Here is an 18,665-nt window from a genome sequence, read left to right on the forward strand (position 1 = left end):
TCACTTGATAAGCTTTTACTTTTATTACCTTCCACTTCTGTATTTATTTATTTATATTTATTTATATTTTGAATTTCATCACTGCCCATCTCAAAGAGCAACTCTGGGCAGTTTACAATAAAGCTAAAAATAAATACAGATTAAAATACAATAAAAAACAGTATTTCTTTAAAAAATATAAATGTAAAATATAAAATCCGAGATGGAGATATTAAAAGTTCTTAATTTAAATTCATGTAATTCACGGGGGCCTCTTCAGGGCGCTAACCACCCCCTGGATTGATTACCCCTCCTCCCCCCCACCCCAAATGAGATGGCAGAGCCAGGTCCTCACCCCTTTCCGGCAGGCCAGGACAATGGGATCCTGCCTCACCTGTGGTGGAAGTTTGTCCCACAGGGTGGGGGCCGTGGCAGAGAAGGCTCTCTTCCTGGGCCCTGCTAATCAACAGTCTCTCATGGACGGGGTTCGTAACATGCCTGACCAGGTGGGACTGGTCAATGTAATGGGGGTTTATTTATTTATTTCATATGGCATAGCAGAATATAGCATTATTGCATAAAAGTTCACAGAACAATATATAAAATGTGCATAAAATATAAAACATTGGAACAGTAGCTTATTTTAAAAACATGCAATACGAATAATGAGTAAAATTATAAATAGAATTAAGTTATGTATCAGCAGTTTCTAGAGTGGCTAAGCCCATGGCCAAATACCTAGATCGTTTAGCCATTGGACAGCAGTGCACTTAAGATGATGTAGTTCTTTCAGGGAGCCAGGGAACCTTCTGAGGGGGCATTCCATCGCAACGTGATGTAAAGTTTGTGGGAGATTCCCTCAGTCACAGAATTATCTACCAGCCCCCATTTTTGTTTCCAATATTGGCACCTGCCATGATTAGTACAAATCTGGTTAAGCACTGTCCAGTTTTTCCTTGGGAGATCAAAGCCATAGGGGTGTTGTGCTGGATCAGACACTAAGTTAAACAGGTCTGGATTAGAAGTTGCCCACTCCTGGCGCCATGCTGTCTCAATGTCAAAGTCTTCTCTGACTAATTGCTGTCCGAGTTTCCATGGTGGGAAGTCCATCCAGATGCACTTTGATGTATCTGTCTGAGAGCATGTTGCTGAGTAGGGTAGCTGTTTTCTTACAGGGCACGATACATAAGAATTTTAAGATCATCCCTTCTCTCCACACTGTGTCATAAGCCGATGATAGATCAATAAACACAGCAAAAGTTTTTTTCTCCGTTGGAATCTATTTTCTATGTGGTGTAATGATTGCCTACCCTAATAGACTCAGACTCACAAGCAGGAACTTAATGATATCTGATTTATTAAAGAATAGTATGCAAATACAGAGAAAGCTGAGAATGAGCAAAAGCGCGCCAAATACAAACTAAAAACCCTTGTCACAAACGTAATCCCTCCCCTCGCCTGGCCATTTCAAACTCCCTCCCCCCAGGTGCTGGTAACCGTTTCCGCTGATGTCCTGGGAAAGAAACCTTGAACACACGAGATAACCCAAACACATTCCAATCCAGCTGCAAACATAACAATCCCATGGGACAGAATCCTCCTCCCCTCCCAAACAAAACACGCATCAGCCAAATGACATGCGAAACGTTACGATGCAGCGGTAACATTGGAACAATGAACATGACATACCGCCCCCCCAAAAAACCCCGAAAAACTAAGGAGCAGGTTTTGGAGGATAAGCGAGATGAAAGCGTCTAACTAAAACAGGAGATTGAACATCACGGGCAGGCACCCATTCAGGGTGGGGGAAGTGCTTCCAACGAATCAGGTATTGCAGGGAGCCATGATTCCTGCAAGAATCAAGGACCTCCTTCACCTCAAAATGTTGCTGTCCGTCAATCATGATCGGAGCAGGAGGTGGAGGCTGCGGGTGCCAATGATCGGAGTGGCTGACAGGCTTGAGCAAGCTGCAATGAAAAACAGGATGCAAACGTCTCAGATTGTGAGGCAAACCCAGTTTAAATGTGACAGGGTTCATGATTCCCACAATGGGGAAAGGACCCACAAACTTAGGAGCCAACTTTTTTGAGGACTGTGGGGACTTTATGAACTTAGTGGAAAGGTAGACCTGTTCCCCAACTTTAAAATCAGGTTGAAGGGCTCGCTGCTTATCGGCATGCAGCTTATAAGCAGACTGGGCATCAGCCAAAGCCTGCTGAATTACCGGCCAGGAATCAGCTAGCTGAGCAGCCCAATCAGAAGGAGAGCAGGGCTGCGTGGGGGGTTGGGGCAACTCAGGGATGGGGACAAAATCCCACCCAAAAATAACATGAAAAGGGGTATGCCCTGTGCTCTGATGAACAGCATTGTTATAAGCCACCTCAGCAAAAGGCAGCAGATCAACCCAATTATCCTGTTAATAGTTGACAAATGCCCTCAAAAATTGCTCCAGGGTCGAATTGAGAACCTCCGTAGATCCGTCAGTCTCTGGATGCGACGCAGTGGACAACGCCTGCTTGGTGCCCACCAGCTTCAAAAATGACTTCCAAAATTGGGAAGTGAACTGTGTCCCGCGGTCCGTGACCAAGCGAGAGGGGCTACCGTGGATCCGGTAGATGTGGATTAGAAAAAGGGCCAATTGCGGAGCAGACGGAATAGAAGCACATGGAATGATATGGGCTTGCTTGGAAAAGTAGTCCTTTACCACCCAAATCACAGTCTTTCTCTGACTCGGAGGCAAATCCACAATGAAATCCATAGACACCTCCTCCCAAGGCCGGGAGGGGCTGGCAACCGGCTGCAGCAGCCCGTGCGGCTTCCCCCCTTTCCGTTTTGACATGGCACAGACAGGACAAGAAGCAACATAACTTTTTACATCACGTCTCAAGGTGGGCCACCAAAACTGGCACTCTACCAGGTGCAACGTTTTGACAAACCCGAAATGGCCAGCCACCTTATCATAATGAGATCTATTTAAAATTTCCCTTCGCAAAGTGTCAGGCACATAGAGGTGGTTTTGCTTCCAAGCTAACCCTTTGTCAAATGTAACGTTGTCTCTGTTCGCCTGCAACCAAGTATCAGATTTCACCTCTTGCAGAAACTGTTGTTGCAATTGAGAGGGCACTGGAGTCCTCCCCCCAGCCGGTGAAACTGAAGCAGGAGGCAGCTGCGCACGAGTTTGACTGCGTGTGACAGCCTGCAAACCCAATTGGGGTTCTGTCCACACCGTACCCACAATGTCAGGTACCTGGACCGCATCCTGGGGTAGGCGGGAAAGCGCATCAGCCAGGAAGTTTTTCTTGCCTGGAATGAATTTCAATTTAAAGTCAAAGCGACTAAAAAATTGAGCCCAGCGGATCTGTTTAGGACTAAGCTTCCGGGGTGCGCTGAGCGCTTCCAAATTTTTATGGTCAGTCCAAACCTCAAAAGGACATTTAGCCCCCTCTAAAAGGTGGTGCCATGCCTCCAAAGCCGCCTTGACAGCAAAAGCTTCCTTTTCCCAAACATGCCACCGCCTTTCCGTCTCGGAAAATTTCCAGGACAGATACGCACATGGCTTCAGGCGGTTGGCAGCATCCGCTTGGAGCAAGAGCGCTCCAATTGAAAAATCAGAAGCATCCACTTGAACCACAAAGGGTTTAGTGGGATCAGGGTGTTGAAGAATGGGTTCAGCAGCGAACAGGCCTTTGAGTTTGTCAAAAGCTACCTGGCAGTCAGTTGTCCAATTTAGCAATGCCCCCAGGTTCTTCACCTTGCGTGTGTCCCCCAACCCCTTGGTACATAAGAAGTCAGTAAGAGGCAACGCAATTTCTGCGAACCTCTGGATGAATTGGCGGTAATAGTTGGAAAATCCAAGGAAACTTTGGTATGCAGGCGCTCCCACCCCAAAATGGCTTGAATCTTCACAGGATCCATCTCAATGCCCTTGTCAGAGATCCTGTACCCCAGGTAGTCAAGCTGAGTCTGATGAAATTCACACTTAGAAAGCTTGGCATAGAGCTCAGCCTTTCTCAGTTTGCTAAGCACCTGTTTTACCAAGTGCTCATGTTCCTCTTCAGTTTCAGTATAAATCAAAACATCATTCAAATAGACCAGTACACCCTTGAAGTGTTCATGTAACACTTCATTGATCAATTGCATGAACACCCCTGGTGCCCCCGCCAATCCAAAAGGCAAAACTTTATACTGAAAATAACCCAGTGGACAATTGAAAGCAGTCTTCCATTCATCCCCCTCCCGTATGCAGATGCGGAAATAGGCTTCCCGCAAATCCAGCTTAGAGAAGATTCTCCCCTTAGTCAGATGTGCTAACATGTCTTTTATTAACAGAAGAGGATATTTATTTAATATCGAGACCGCATTTAATCCGCGGTAATCTGTACAAAGTCTCAATGTCCCATCCTTCTTTCCCCGAAACAAGACGGGGGCGCCTACTGGCGAATTCGCTGGTTCAATAAAACCTCTGGCTAAGTTCTTGTCCACAAACTCCCTCAACGCCGCCAGCTCCTTCTGAGTCATGGCATAAATTTTCAGCTTGGGCAGTTGAGCGTCGGGGACCAACTCTATCACACAGTCAGTTTTTCGATGGGGTGGGAGTTGGTCCACTTCTTTCTCACCAAACACATCCGCAAAGCCTTGGTATTGCTCCGGCAAGCCCTCCAGTGGTGTGACAGCAAAATGCAGGGTTGCTGCCGCCGCCCTCCCCACTGCAGCCTCCGGAGCATCTTCCTCCCCAGGGGCTTGATAAAAACCATCCCCAAAAGTCAAAGTCCGGTGCACCCAATTTATATAGGGGTTTTGTTGGACCAACCAAGGAATCCCCAGAATGACTAGGGGATGACCCACAGGCACCACCACAAACTGCAGCCCCTCACGGTGGCTGCCCAATTGTAATGCCACCATTTCCGTGAAATGGGTGACCGGTTTCCCTCCCGCAGTAGAACCATCCAGCTGGGTGAAAATCATGGGACGCTGCAGTGGAAAGCTGGGTAACTCCAAAGCAGCCACCACATCAGGGTGCATCAAGCAACGCGAACACCCCGAATCGATCAATGCTCAAACTTCAACGGTCCTTGTGCGGGAGCCTAACTTCACTTTCACATTCAGCATGGGACAGTTGGCACTCACCTAAACATCTTCGCGCCCGTCCTCCACCACCTGCCCACAGGTGCTCTTTAGAGCAGGTGGCTGGCGTTTCCCGCCGGCTGGTGTAGTTCGGGCTCCCCCTCGCACCCGAAGTAAGGAACCTCCTCCACTTCAGTTTCTGCCTTGGCTGCCTTCATTTTCCTGGGTAGGGAGGGTGATTTCCCCACCGGCTTCCCCAAACGATCATCGGTCTTGCCCTTCGGGCACGCCGCCGCTCGGTGACCCTCCTTTCCACAATGGAGGCACTGCCCTTTCACATAACAGCGGTCCCTCTCCTCCTCCCAGGCACGTTGACCGGACTTTCTAGTAGGTGCAGCAAGGCAGGAACCCTTGGTGAGCCCGGAATGTCTCATCACTTTCCTGTGAGCGAAGGTCTCATGGGCATGTTCAGCCTTCCCTGCCAAATGTATCCATTCGTACAGGGTATCTGGGTCATCCCTACCCAGCGACCACCTCAGGACCTCCGTGTTCAGACCATCCTTAAATAGCTCTATTAAGGTAGATTGGGACCAATCCTCAACCTTCCCAGCCAGAGCCTTAAATTCCAGGGCATAGTCTGCTACAGATCTTGGCCCCTGGCTAAGCTCCCTCAGCGCCTGTTTTGCCCTTTCTTTAGCTAACGGGTCTTCAAAGTGTAACTTTAATGCCCACAGGATTTCATCAAACTCCTCCAGCTCAGGAGCATCCGATTGACATAACTGCACAAACCAATCGGCAGCCCGCCCCTTCAGCTTAGTGGCAATGGCATTAATCTTGGCTCTTTCCAAACAAAAATACGGTCCCCATTCATCCATATAACTCCTTGCATTAGTAAGGAAGAATGACAACTTAGTTGGATCTCCATCAAATTTAACTGTAAAGTCCTTAACCCCCACTCCGGGCAGTCCCTTCACCACATCTGGGCGGTTGGACTTTCTTTTAGCTCCCAGGGATTTCCGCTCTTGAGGAGGGGACTTTGAAATTCGCACCCTGGGCGCCCTTGCCTCCTCTCTGTGCCGGGTCCTACTCCTTTCTTCCGAAGAAGGGGGGGCAAAGAAGGGGACGAATGCCTATTACTAGACTCCCCTCTCCTCCTCTCCCGAGGACCCCAGTCCATTGATAGTTTCTGGAGCATGAATTCTATTGACTCCAATTTGGCCTCCACCAGTCTTATATGGTCAGGGGTTTGGGAATCCTCCTTTCCCTCCTGCCTCACCACAATTGGGGACATCGGGTATCGCTGCTTCCAAGATGTTTTGGATGTCCCTGGTAGGGATCCCTGTGTTTCATCCCAGGTGATCATCTCGCCTGGTGACTCGCCGGCCGGTTCAGGGGCTCTTTTACCTCCAACCTCCTCTTCTCCCAGGCTGGAGCTTGACATCTCCCAAATCTCCAAGAGCTCCCGAGTAGGGACCCTCTCTGTTCTTATCGCCGTGGAGTTGGGTTCCCCCTCGCTCGATTCCTCGCTTTCCGCAGTTTGGTGATCTGGTTCGGTCATCGCTAGCACTTCTCCCTCACAAGATAAATCTGGAAAGGGGCTAACAGTAAATCTTTTGGATTCTCAGCTTTATGTAATGATTGCCTACCCTAATAGACTCAGACTCACAAGCAGGAACTTAATGATATCTGATTTATTAAAGAATAGTATGCAAATACAGAGAAAGCTGAGAATGAGCAAAAGCGCGCCAAATACAAACTAAAAACCCTTGGCACAAACGTAATCCTTCCCCTCGCCCGGCCGTTTCAAACTCCCCCCCCAGGTGCTGGTAACCGTTTCCGCTGATGTCCTGGGAAAGAAACCTTGAACACATGAGATAACCCAAACACATTCCAATCCAGCTGCAAACAGATAACAATCCCATGAGACAGAATCCTCCTCCCCTCCCAAACAAAACACGCATCAGCCAAATGACATGCGAAGCGTTACGATGCAGCAGTAACATTGGAACAATGAACATGACATGTGGGAAGTTAGTGATGGTACCTGATCACAGCAGTTTCTTTTTGATCTAAATCCAGCCTGTTCTATGGGTATGTGTTCCTCGACCAGAGATTTAATTCTGTTTAAAATAAGTCTCTCCAGCAGTTTGTAAGAGATGCTCAAGAGCGCTATAGGTCTGAAATCCTCCACAGATTTCCCCTCTTTGCCAGGTTTTAAGATGGCAACTATTTTTGTTCTTTTAAAGATTGTTGGCAGTCTCCCTGTTCGTTGGATATCATTGTAAAATTGTAATGGGGTGAAACGATCCCTCAAGTAGCCTGGCCCCATGCCATGTAGGGCTTTAAAGGTGATAACCAACACCTTGAATTGGACCCAGAAGCAAACTGGCACCCAATGCAGCTCCCGCGGCAAAGGTTTTACGTGCACCATCCTTGGGGCACCCAAGACTCCTCATGCGGCTGCATTCTGAACCAGCTGTAGCTTCTGGATACTCTTTAAGGGTAGCCCCACATAGAGCGCATTGCAATCATGTATACATAAGATAACTAGGGCATGAGCAACTGACCGGAGGGCTTCCTGATCCAGAAAGGGGCGTAACTGGCGCACAACCCAAAGTTGAGCAAAGGCCCTCCTGGCCATGACTGCCACCTGCTCTTTGAGCAGGAGTTGTGAGACCAGGAGGACCCCCAGATTCCGCATCAGGTCTGTCTGGGGCGGCGCAACCCCATCCACAACCAAAGATGGCAAATTCCTGGATACAGAGGAGCCCCCAACCCACAGCCACTCCATCTTACCAGAGTTCAGTTGAAGCCTGCTGCTCCCCATCCAGACTCCCACAGCCTCCAGGCACCAAGAAAGAGTGGTCACAGCATCACTTACATCACCTGGGTTTGGAGATGTATAATTGGGTATCATCTGCATATTGCCTATTTGTGTATGCCTTGAGATAGCTTCCAGTTTCTTGATACCTATAGCTATTGATCCATATGTGGAGAATTAATTCGCTGTTACTATCATAACTTCACTTATAGCAATATCGTAATGTTGTTTAATATCTAACAACCAAAGACTTTATGAGAGAAGTTTGATCATTCCTTTGTGCTATGCCGGAATAGTGCAGAAATCCTGCCTGCTATTGGTTGGTCTCAAGGCTACTTGTGCACAGGAAAAAAGGAGGGTTGGAAGTTGTCCTCCATTGCTTAGGCACATTGCAAGTTTGCTTGTATTATATATTACTGCACCGGTAGAGTCACTAAAGCAGGTAAGATGGGGTTGTGTGAACCTGAAGCTATAGCTTGCTTTTCTAAAGTAATTTACTCTGGTAAAACACTTTAAGATTACAGCATAGAATAGTGAACATCTAAACTCTAAAGTTGATGTTAAAGTGGATATTCTGGCAGCTATGAATATGCTATTAAGTACATGTCAGGGCTTATCCAGATCGTGAATTTCCCCATTCTTGCAGAGAAGAATGCTTCTCTTTCTTCTTTGTTCCACTAGAGTTGCAGAAATAAGACAGTATGAATTGGTGCATGTGAAATGTCCTACGATGCATTTAAGAATAAAGAGGGGAAAAAACTTAAAATACTTAACTGAAATATGCATTAGCTGTTACTGGCTGAGGATAAGAAATAATCCAGATTGTCAGTCTATGACCATTTTTCTTAGTAATTTTCCTCAGTACAGCACATATGGATTTTTAAATTGTATTTATTTATTGATTTATTCGGGAAATGTAAAGGCTGCCCAAGTCAGTTATGACTCCGGGGGCTTACAAAATACATACTGTATTGTATTTTGCAAGGAATTAAAAGCAAAGAAGCTTCGTTTGCTAAAAGAGTCCAGCTAAAGAGTCCGGCAAGAAGCCAACAACCATTTGAAAGACATCTTCACTTTCAGCTGGTGATTTGCGTATTCAGTAGTAGTAATAGTTCAGTGGCAATTTAAAATATTTGAATGCATTTGTGATTGTCCAAAGCCATATGTAGCTTTCTATGATTATAACAAAAGTAGTAACAACATTTACAGATGATTTATCACTCAGTTTTAGCCTACCTTTCTCCTTTAGTTCCATAGCAAACTGTGAGATTGGGCAGCCTAGAAGATCCTGAATGGCAAAGATTTCTGCCCAAGCTGGAATTGATTCATATTCTTACACCTTTATTAAATCTAATTCATAAAGTAGTTATGCTAATCAATACAGCACACGTTATATTATATTGTATACAAACTATCTGCCCTAATAAAATATCTACACGTCTCATTCACAAAGCTTATATAGCAAAAGTTAGAAACACATGTCAGATACAGTATCTGGCTTAATATGTATAGTTACAGACCTAACAAGAATGCTATCATTATTGGTCTTTCTGTTTCATATTTCAAGCCAAAAAAAAAAAAAAATCCCCCTGTGCCTTAATAATAATGTTACCTGTTTTATCCAACCTGGATGAAATTTAATATCCATTTGGTTTTGTGGAGTTTAAGAAGTAGCAGTGTTCATGGTACAGAAGGATATATTAAGCCAGTCACTTGTAAGCTTCCTTTCTCCACGAGATCCTTCCTTGGTCACTAGGAAATTCTTAAAGCACTTGCAAAACTTTTGCAAAACATTTTTGAGAGAAAAATTCAGAGGTGTCTTTTCAGCTTTATCGTTGTGCCATGTAAACTGAATATATATCCTACATCATATGCTTGTGGTTGTATTTAAATTCATGGGTAGTGATCTTTGGTAGATATGTAATCGTTCAGGGAAGCTTTCCTGAAACACAATTAAAAAACTTCTAGCTCAGCACATGTCACTCTTTTTCAGGTGTCTCCAAATCAGAATCCCCTCTGATTAGTTTGGAAATCTGTAGTTGCATATTAATTATAACTGCGCTGATGCAAAAATATTTGCAGTGTATTTCTGATACAGTTCAGGCAGATGAAATGGACCCATAGCAAAAGCACTTTCATGTGGGAATACTGCTTTATAGATTAAACAAGGACATTTGAAAAAATACATGTTGATGGGTTTAACAAGCACATTAAAAAAAAAAAATCCAGACTTTTAAACATAGAATTGCCATAGAATCTGAACAGCATTTTGACTTTTCACCAGCTTGACTCACAAAGTGACTCAAAGCCAGGAATTTATATGGATTATCTTGATGTAGGTCCAAAGTACAGTACAAACGATCTGTGAGGCACAAGCTGAGAAAGAGAGAGAGAGAGGGAGAGAATGGAAAACAAGAGTAAAGACTTTCTCTAACTTTGTTAAAAAGAAAATACAGCAACTTAAAAGAGGAAAGATCTTCAACTGAGATAATCTAGAAGGAAAGTGAACTTGCAATTCTATGTTCAAATCCTGTGCTGCCTTATTTTTTGTTATTTATGTGGCTTCTTTGGGCATATAGACCTACAAATACATCTGAACAACTGGAAAAATACAGGGAATATTGTTCAGATCTATGATCACACTGAATCTTCACAAATGTTAAATAAATAAAGTCAAGAGACTGTTTTTATAAAATTAACCATATAGCAACAGGGATCTTCCCCAATGTTTTTAACGTGTCAGAACTTTGTTTTAAACCAGAGAAACAGAAGACTGATATTTGTGCAACTTTAGAAATGATGTGTGTGCGTGTGCATGTGCGCATGTGCACCTTCAAGTCAATTTTTGACTCATGGTGACTGCCTGGACTGGTCCCTGCAGTTTTCTTGGCAAGATTTCAGAAGTGGCTGGCTATTGCCTTCTTCCTAGGGCTGAGAGAAAGTGACTCACCCAAAGTCACCCAGCTGGCTTTGTACCTAAGGCAGGACTTGGACTCATGGTTTCCTGGTTTCTAGCCTGGTACCTTAACCACTACACCAAACTGACTCTCAGAAACGACATTATGAGCATTATTTAGTTTAAAAAAAGAGGAAATTTCTAGGCTGTGAAAATTGGCTTGAGTGTAAACATCATACTAAGTTTAATTTTAGGCACCAGCTGATAATTTTTAGTAGTAGGTAAGTGGTTATACTTCCTTATCTAGAGTGGCTTCCTTATTTCTTTCTATGATCTGTAGATGGAGAATAAGTTGTACAAAAATTAAGAAAATATGCATTAAGTTATATGTGGCTGACAGATAGTTTCCTTGGTTCCATAGTTTTTACTTGGTTTTGCAGAGGTGACACAGCTATGACTCAGATAAAAGATAATCCCATGAAGATTTTATCTTTTAGACTTTAAGACAAAAAAGGCCATTTATACAAGTGAAATTTATTCTTGCCACCATGGAATTCATCAAATTCAGCAATGTTATTAAATAGAAATATTATCTTACCTGATGTAGAGTTCTAGAAATTACCAAAACTTTACAGTTTTCTGCATAGGAATTGCCTGACCATAAATTTTGGAATGCCTGAACTATGTCAGAAACATCCCTACCCCATGTTTCAGTTATGGTTATTTTGTTTGGGTTTTTTCCCTGGTAGCCTTTAAATTGGAAGGTTTTCTACACACTATGAATGCTAATGATTTTATGTCTTAGCAGTAATATTTTTTGAAAGAATAAGTAAGATAGAAACAAATAAGCATATAAAATATTGTCCACAGTAATGAAAATGCTTTTCAAAATGTCTTTGTTTCCTGATTTAAATTGTGCAAGAATAAGAACGTTGAGTGTGTATTAGTAAAATGCATTGCTCTTATCATAAAGACTTCATCATGAAATATATAGGAATGGACTATGAGACCAATATAAAATGGGCATAAGGAGAACACAAATATATTTTATGGAAGCAGTTAGTTTATGTAATGAACTCATATTTCCAGTTACTCAACATGACAGAAAAATAACCATTGGGGCAGATACTCTCTGCATAACATTCACAGAATTCAACAAGCTTGTCAAACAATCACAGCTTTTAAATATTTATGACTGTCCAGTCTACAGGGTGGCTATCTAAGCAGCTACTTATTGCCCAGTTCTGTGGTTTTCCAGGCAGATTAAACTTTAATCCAAGGAAGTAACTTGGGTAGTAGTCTAATATTGTTAACTTACAAAACATATTGAAAACTAAAGCATATAAATAAGATTGGTGTGGTTGACTAGCTGTGCAACATAGAAGTTATAAAATCTTAGATGCACAGGGCATGGAACAAGGTGAAATAATGGAAATGGGCATACTCTAAAAGTCACAGGTGAGCACTTGAGACAGGAGTATTTTCATGAGCTGGAAAACAGTTTAAATGTATGTAATTTAAATTTGCAAACCATAATTTGTCAACCTTAGGCTGGATTTGCCAAACATGATGAGTTAATATATGGTTGTCTTGTTAATTGTTTAGTATGTTGGGTTAGTGAAGCCTGTTAGATTAATTTATGGTTTGGTGTATTGGGCAAACATAGGCAATTAGGTTAATGTGGTTAACTGATTTCCACATTGTGAAAACAGCTTCAGAATTCTACTTCCTAGTGAATCTCAAGAAGTGTAGGATGGAATGGGTCAGTTATGCCTGCATGCTTGTTGTGTGTTGTTTATTCGTTTAGTCGCTTCCGACTCTTCGTAACTTCATGGACCAGCCCACGCCAGAGCTTCCTGTCGGTCGTCAACACCCCCAGCTCCCCCAGGGACGAGTCCGTCACCTCTAGAATATCATCCATCCACCTTGCCCTTGGTCGGCCCCTCTTCCTTTTGCCTTCCACTCTCCCTCGCATCAGCATCTTCTCCAGGGTGTCCTGTCTTCTCATTATGTGGCCAAAGTATTTCAGTTTTGCCTTTAATATCATTCCCTCAAGTGAGCAGTCTGGCTTTATTTCCTGGAGGATGGACTGGTTTGATCTTCTTGCAGTCCAAGGCACTCTCAGAATTTTCCTCCAACACCACAGTTCAAAAGCATCAATCTTCCTTCGCTCAGCCTTCCTTAAGGTCCAGCTCTCGCAGCCATATGTTACTACAGGGAACACCATTGCTTTAACTATGCGGACCTTTGTTGTCAGTGTGATGTCTCTGCTCTTAACTATTTTATCAAGATTTGTCATTGCTCTTCTCCCAAGGATTAAGCGTCTTCTGATTTCCTGACTGCAGTCAGCATCTGCAGTAATCTTTGCACCTAGGAATACAAAGTCTTTCACTGCTTCTACATTTTCTCCCTCTATTTGCCAGTTATCAATCAACCTGGTTGCCATAATCTTGGTTTTTTTGAGGTTTAGCTGCAAACCAGCTTTTGCACTTTCTTCTTTCACCTTCATCATAAGGCTCCTCAGTTCCTCTTCGCTTTCAGCCATCAGCCTGCATGCTACTTAGTCTTTATTGATGCAATTTATTATCTGATTAAAGGTAAAGGTAAAGGTTTCCCTTGACGTAAAGTCCAGTCGTGTCCGACTCTAGGGGGCAGTGCTCATCTCCGTTTCTAAGCCTTGGAGCCGGCATTGTCCGTAGACACTTCCGGGTCATGTGGCCAGCATGACGACTTGGAACGCCGTTACCTTCCCGCTGAAGCAGTACCTATTGATCTACTCACATTTGCATGTTTTCGAACTGCTAGGTGAGCAGGAGCTGGGACGAGCAACGGGAGCTCACCCCGCCACGCGGTTTCAAACTGCCGACCTTCCGATCAGCAGCTCAGCGGTTTAACCCGCAGCGCCACCGTATGCCATAAAATTAACTGCAAATATGTAAATTGATGAGAGCCAGGTTGGTGTAGTAGTTAAGGCACCAAGCTAGAAACTGGGAGACCATGAATTCTAGTCCCACCTTAAGCATAAGACCAGCTGGGTGACCTTGGACCAGTCACTCTCAGCCCCAGGAACCAGGCAATGGAAAACCATTTCTGAAATCTTACCAAGAAAATTGCAGGAACTTGTCCAGGGAGTCACATGGAGTCAACAGTGACAAAAAGGCACGAAAAAAAAGGGTAAATTGATACTATACAAATATTAGCAAACCTTATGGCCTTAGTTAAATATATAGATACTATTATATAATCCAAAATTAAAAAGACTTCTGCCAAGACTTAGCTATTTACTACAATGGATATTTCCAAATGGATGACTCTTGACAGTGTCAGTCAAAAGATATTCAAATTATCCATCTTTAATTTTTTTTCCTATGATTTTGTTTTAAAAGAGAAAATGGGTAATAAATTAAAAAATAACCCCATACGGGCCCTACCCCAGCACAGAATGTAGCACTTGAGACAAAGTGAATACCCAAAAAATGGCTCATCTATAAGCAGCCATTCTAGTTATGGGGAGCCTCCATGTTTAGAGAATTAGGAATCCTGATGGGTTTTGTGATAGCAAAACTTGCCTCCCCACCTTCAAGTACAGCCTTCCCCACTGTTCCATGCAAGTGCTTGTGCACTCTACAGGTTGACCTTTTCACTATGGCTAATATAATTATATTGGGCAGAATCCCATGTTGTGCGAACAGAAATTCATTCCCACAATCGTACTTCCCTGTCTTCTTGTCATTTTCCACTTGACCTCATTCCCTCCAAAGGGGTGGAAGATCTGTAGCAGAACAAGAACATATGGGGGATTACCGGGAAGAAGTGGCATTGCCTTGTCTATTCTGTCAACAGAAAGCATTTTTGCTGATGGAAGCATACAGCTGAAACCCCACACCATCTAGTTAATTTACCTAAATCTTTGTACCTCATTACCAAATGCTGAAGGCAAACCTATCCAATATATTGACTTGCTTCTCCAGGTCTTTGTGACAGCTAGCTAAAGAATTGTAGATAAATCTTTCATCTGTCCAGTAAAACCACTTGTATGCTCCTCATCTGAGGCTTTTCTAGGATCTCCAATTCACTGCTAAACCTCTCCCATTAACAAAGTTCCATAAGCCATATGGAAACTAAAATCTCCCAGATTACTGTCAGATGCATTTGAACATATCTGTATTTGTATTTGATGCACACCTACGGAGAAATCAGACATCTGCAGCACTCTGGAGTTACCAAACAACAGCAATGTCAGTTTCAGAACTTGGAACATTATATGAACTCTGAACATTGTACATTTGTTGAATACATGTGGTTTGCACACATCTCTCTTTGTATGTCAATTTTTTTTACTGGGCCACTTGGAGTACAGATGTCAAGTTTGAGTATATTATAGCAAAACAATCCCTGAAATAAATTGATGTTAATGTTTTTTTTTCTTTCCATACTGCCCTTTCTTTCAAAATAGCCCCAAACTGTTTATAATAATTTTTTAAAAACCTTCATAATAAAACCAATAGATCTTAAAACCAATACATGTAAATAAAAAGGACTTTTTAAAAAAAGTAATGCAACAGTCTAAAGAGTGCTATTCTACAATTACCTGATTGAACAGGCATGTCTTTGATGATGGGCTAAACAAGAGGGAGGGCACTGGAGGGGGGATCTACTTCCAGGGGGAGAGAATTCCACTATTGGGATTGCCCCTGAGAAGGCTGTACTCCTGGCCACTATGTACCACCCAGTAGAATTTTTTTATTATTATTAGATTTTTATCTGACTTTTTTTTTTTTAAGCGGTCAACTCAGGGCAGTGAACATATTTAATACTCCTGCCTCCTGGGACATGGGTTGGGCTGAGAGAGAGTGACTGGGCCAAAGTCGCCCAGCCAGTCAATTACAATTACAATTGTTTGTTGTTTATTTGTTTAGTCGCTTCTGACTCTTCGTGACTTCATGAACCAGCCCACGTCAGAGCTTCCTGTCGGTCGTCAACACCCCCAGCTCCCCCAGGAACGAGTCTGTCACCTCTAGAATATCATCCATCCACCTTGCCCTTGGTCGGCCCCTCTTCCTTTTGCCTTTCACTCTCCCTAGCATCAGCAACTTCTCCAGGGTGTCCTGTCTTCTCATTATGTGGCCAAAGTATTTCAGTTTTGCCTTTAATATCATTCCCTCAAGTGAGCAGTCTGGCTTTATTTCCTGGAGGATGGACTGGTTTGATCTTCTTGCAGTCCAAGGCACTCTCAGAATTTTCCTCCAACACCACAGTTCAAAAGCATCGATCTTCCTTCGCTCAGCCTTCCTTAAGGTCCAGCTCTCGCAGCCATATGTTACTACTGGGAATACCATTGCTTTAACTATGCGGGCCTTTGTTGTCAGTGTGATGTCTCTGCTCTTAACTATTTTATCAAGATTTGTCATTGCTCTTCTCCCAAGGATTAAGCATCTTCTGATTTCCTGACTGCAGTCAGCATCTGCAGTAATCTTTGCACCTAGGAATACAAAGTCTTTCACTGCTTCTACATTTTCTCCCTCTATTTGCCAGTTATCAATCAAGCTGGTTGCCATAATCTTGGTTTTTTTGAGGTTTAGCTGCAAACCAGCTTTTGCACTTTCTTCTTTCACCTTCATCATAAGGCTCCTCAGTTCCTCTTTGCTTTCAGCCATCAAAGTGGTATCATCTGCATATCTGAGATTGTTAATGTTTCTTCCAGCGATTTTAACTCCAGCCTTGGATTCCTCAAGGCCAGCTTGTCACATGATGTGTTCTGCATACAAGTTGGATAGGTAGGGTGAGAGTATACAGCCCTGCCGTACTCCTTTCCCAATCTTAAACCAGTCCGTTGTTCCGTGGTCTGTTCTTACTGTTGCTACTTGGTCGTTATACAGATTCTTCAGGAGGCAGACAAGATGACTTGGTATCCCCATACCACTAAGAACTTGCCACAATTTGTTATGGTCCACACAGTCAAAGGCTTTAGAATAGTCAATAAAACAGAAATAGATGTTTTTCTGAAACTCCCTGGCTTTTTCCATTATCCAGAGGATATTGGCAATTTGGTCTCTAGTTCCTCTGCCTTTTCTAAACCCAGCTTGTACATCTGGCAATCCTCGCTCCATGAACTGCTGAAGTCTACCTTGCAGGATCTTGAGCATTACCTTACTGGCATGTGAAATGAGTGCCACTGTTCGATAGATTGAACATTCTTTAGTGTTTCCCTTTTTTGGTATGGGGATATAAGTTGATTTTTTCCAATCTGATGGCCATTCTTGTGTTTTCCAAATTTGCTGGCATATAGCATGCATTACCTTGACAGCATCATCTTGCAAGATTTTGAACAGTTCAGCCGGGATGCCGTCGTCTCCTGCTGCCTTGTTATTAGCAATGCTTCTTAAGGCCCACTCAACCTCACTCTTCAGGATGTCTGGCTCTAGCTCACTGACCACACCGTCAAAGCTATCCCTGATATTGTTATCCTTCCTATACAGGTCTTCTGTATATTCTTGCCACCTTTTCTTGATCTCTTCTTCTTCTGTTAGGTCCTTGCCATCTTTGTTTTTGATCATACCCATTTCTGCCTGGAATTTACCTCCAATGTTTCTAATTTTCTGGAAGAGGTCTCTTGTCCTTCCTATTCTATTGTCTTCTTTCACTTCCGCGCATTGCTTGTTTAAAAATAATTCCTTATCTCTTCTGGCTAACCTCTGGAATTTTGCATTTAATTTGGCATACCTCCCCCTATCACTGTTGCCTTTTGCTTTCCTTCTTTCTTGGGCTACTTTTAGTGTCTCAGCAGACAGGCATTTTGCCTTCTTGGTTTTCTCTTTCTTTGGGATGTATTTTGTTGCCACCTCCTGAACAATGCTGCCAACTTCTGTCCAGAGTTCTTCCGGGACCCTATCTACTAAGTCCAGTCCCTTAAATCTATTCTTCACCTCCACTGCATATTCCTTAGGAATATTAGTGAGCTCATATCTAGCTGATCTGTGGGTCTTCCCTAATCTCTTGAGTCTGATCCTAAATTGTGCAAGAAGAAGTTCGTGATCGGAACTACAGTCAGCTCCAGGCCTTGTTTTTACCGACTGTACAGATGTCCGCCACCTTTGGCTGCAAAGGATGTAATCAATCTGATTTCGGTGTTGTCCATCTGGTGAAGTCCATGTATAAAGCTGTCTCCTAGGTTGTTGGAAGAGAGTGTTTGTTATGCAGAGTGAATTGTCTTGGTAAAATTCTATCAGCCTATGTCCTGCTTCATTTTGTTCTCCCAGGCCATACTTACCTGTAATTCGAGGTGTCATTTGACTGCCCACCTTAGCATTCCAGTCTCCTGTGATGAAAATAACATCTCTTTTAGGTGTGTTGTCCAGTAGGTGCTGCAGATCCTCATAGAACTGCTCTACTTCAGCTTCTTCAGCATTTGTGGTTGGGGCGTATATTTGGATCACTGTGATGTTAGATGGCTTGCCCTGAATTCGAATTGAGATCATTCTGTTGTTTTTTGAGTTGTATCCGAGCACTGCTTTAGCCACTTTACTCTTAATTATGAAGGCTACTCCATTTCTTCTGTGGTCCTCTTGTCCACAGTAGTAGATCTGGTGGTCATTTGATGTGAAGTGGCCCATTCCAGTCCATTTCAGTTCACTGACGCCCAGAATGTCTATCTTTAATCTTGACATCTCACCAATAACTACATCCAATTTGCCCTGGCTCATAGATCTTACATTCCAGGTTCCAATGGTGTGTTGATCCTTAGAACATCGGATTCGCCGTTCACCACCAGCACCGTCGGCCGCTAGCCATCCTTTCGGCTTTGAGCTAGCTGCGTCATCACGTCTGGGGCTAGTTGAGCTCATCCTCTGTTCCTCCCCAGTAGCATTTTGACCATCTTCCGACCTGGGGGTCTCATCTTCCGAT

This window comes from Candoia aspera, chromosome 8 (assembly GCF_035149785.1).
Source record: "Candoia aspera isolate rCanAsp1 chromosome 8, rCanAsp1.hap2, whole genome shotgun sequence".
Taxonomy (NCBI): Eukaryota; Metazoa; Chordata; class Lepidosauria; order Squamata; family Boidae; genus Candoia; species Candoia aspera.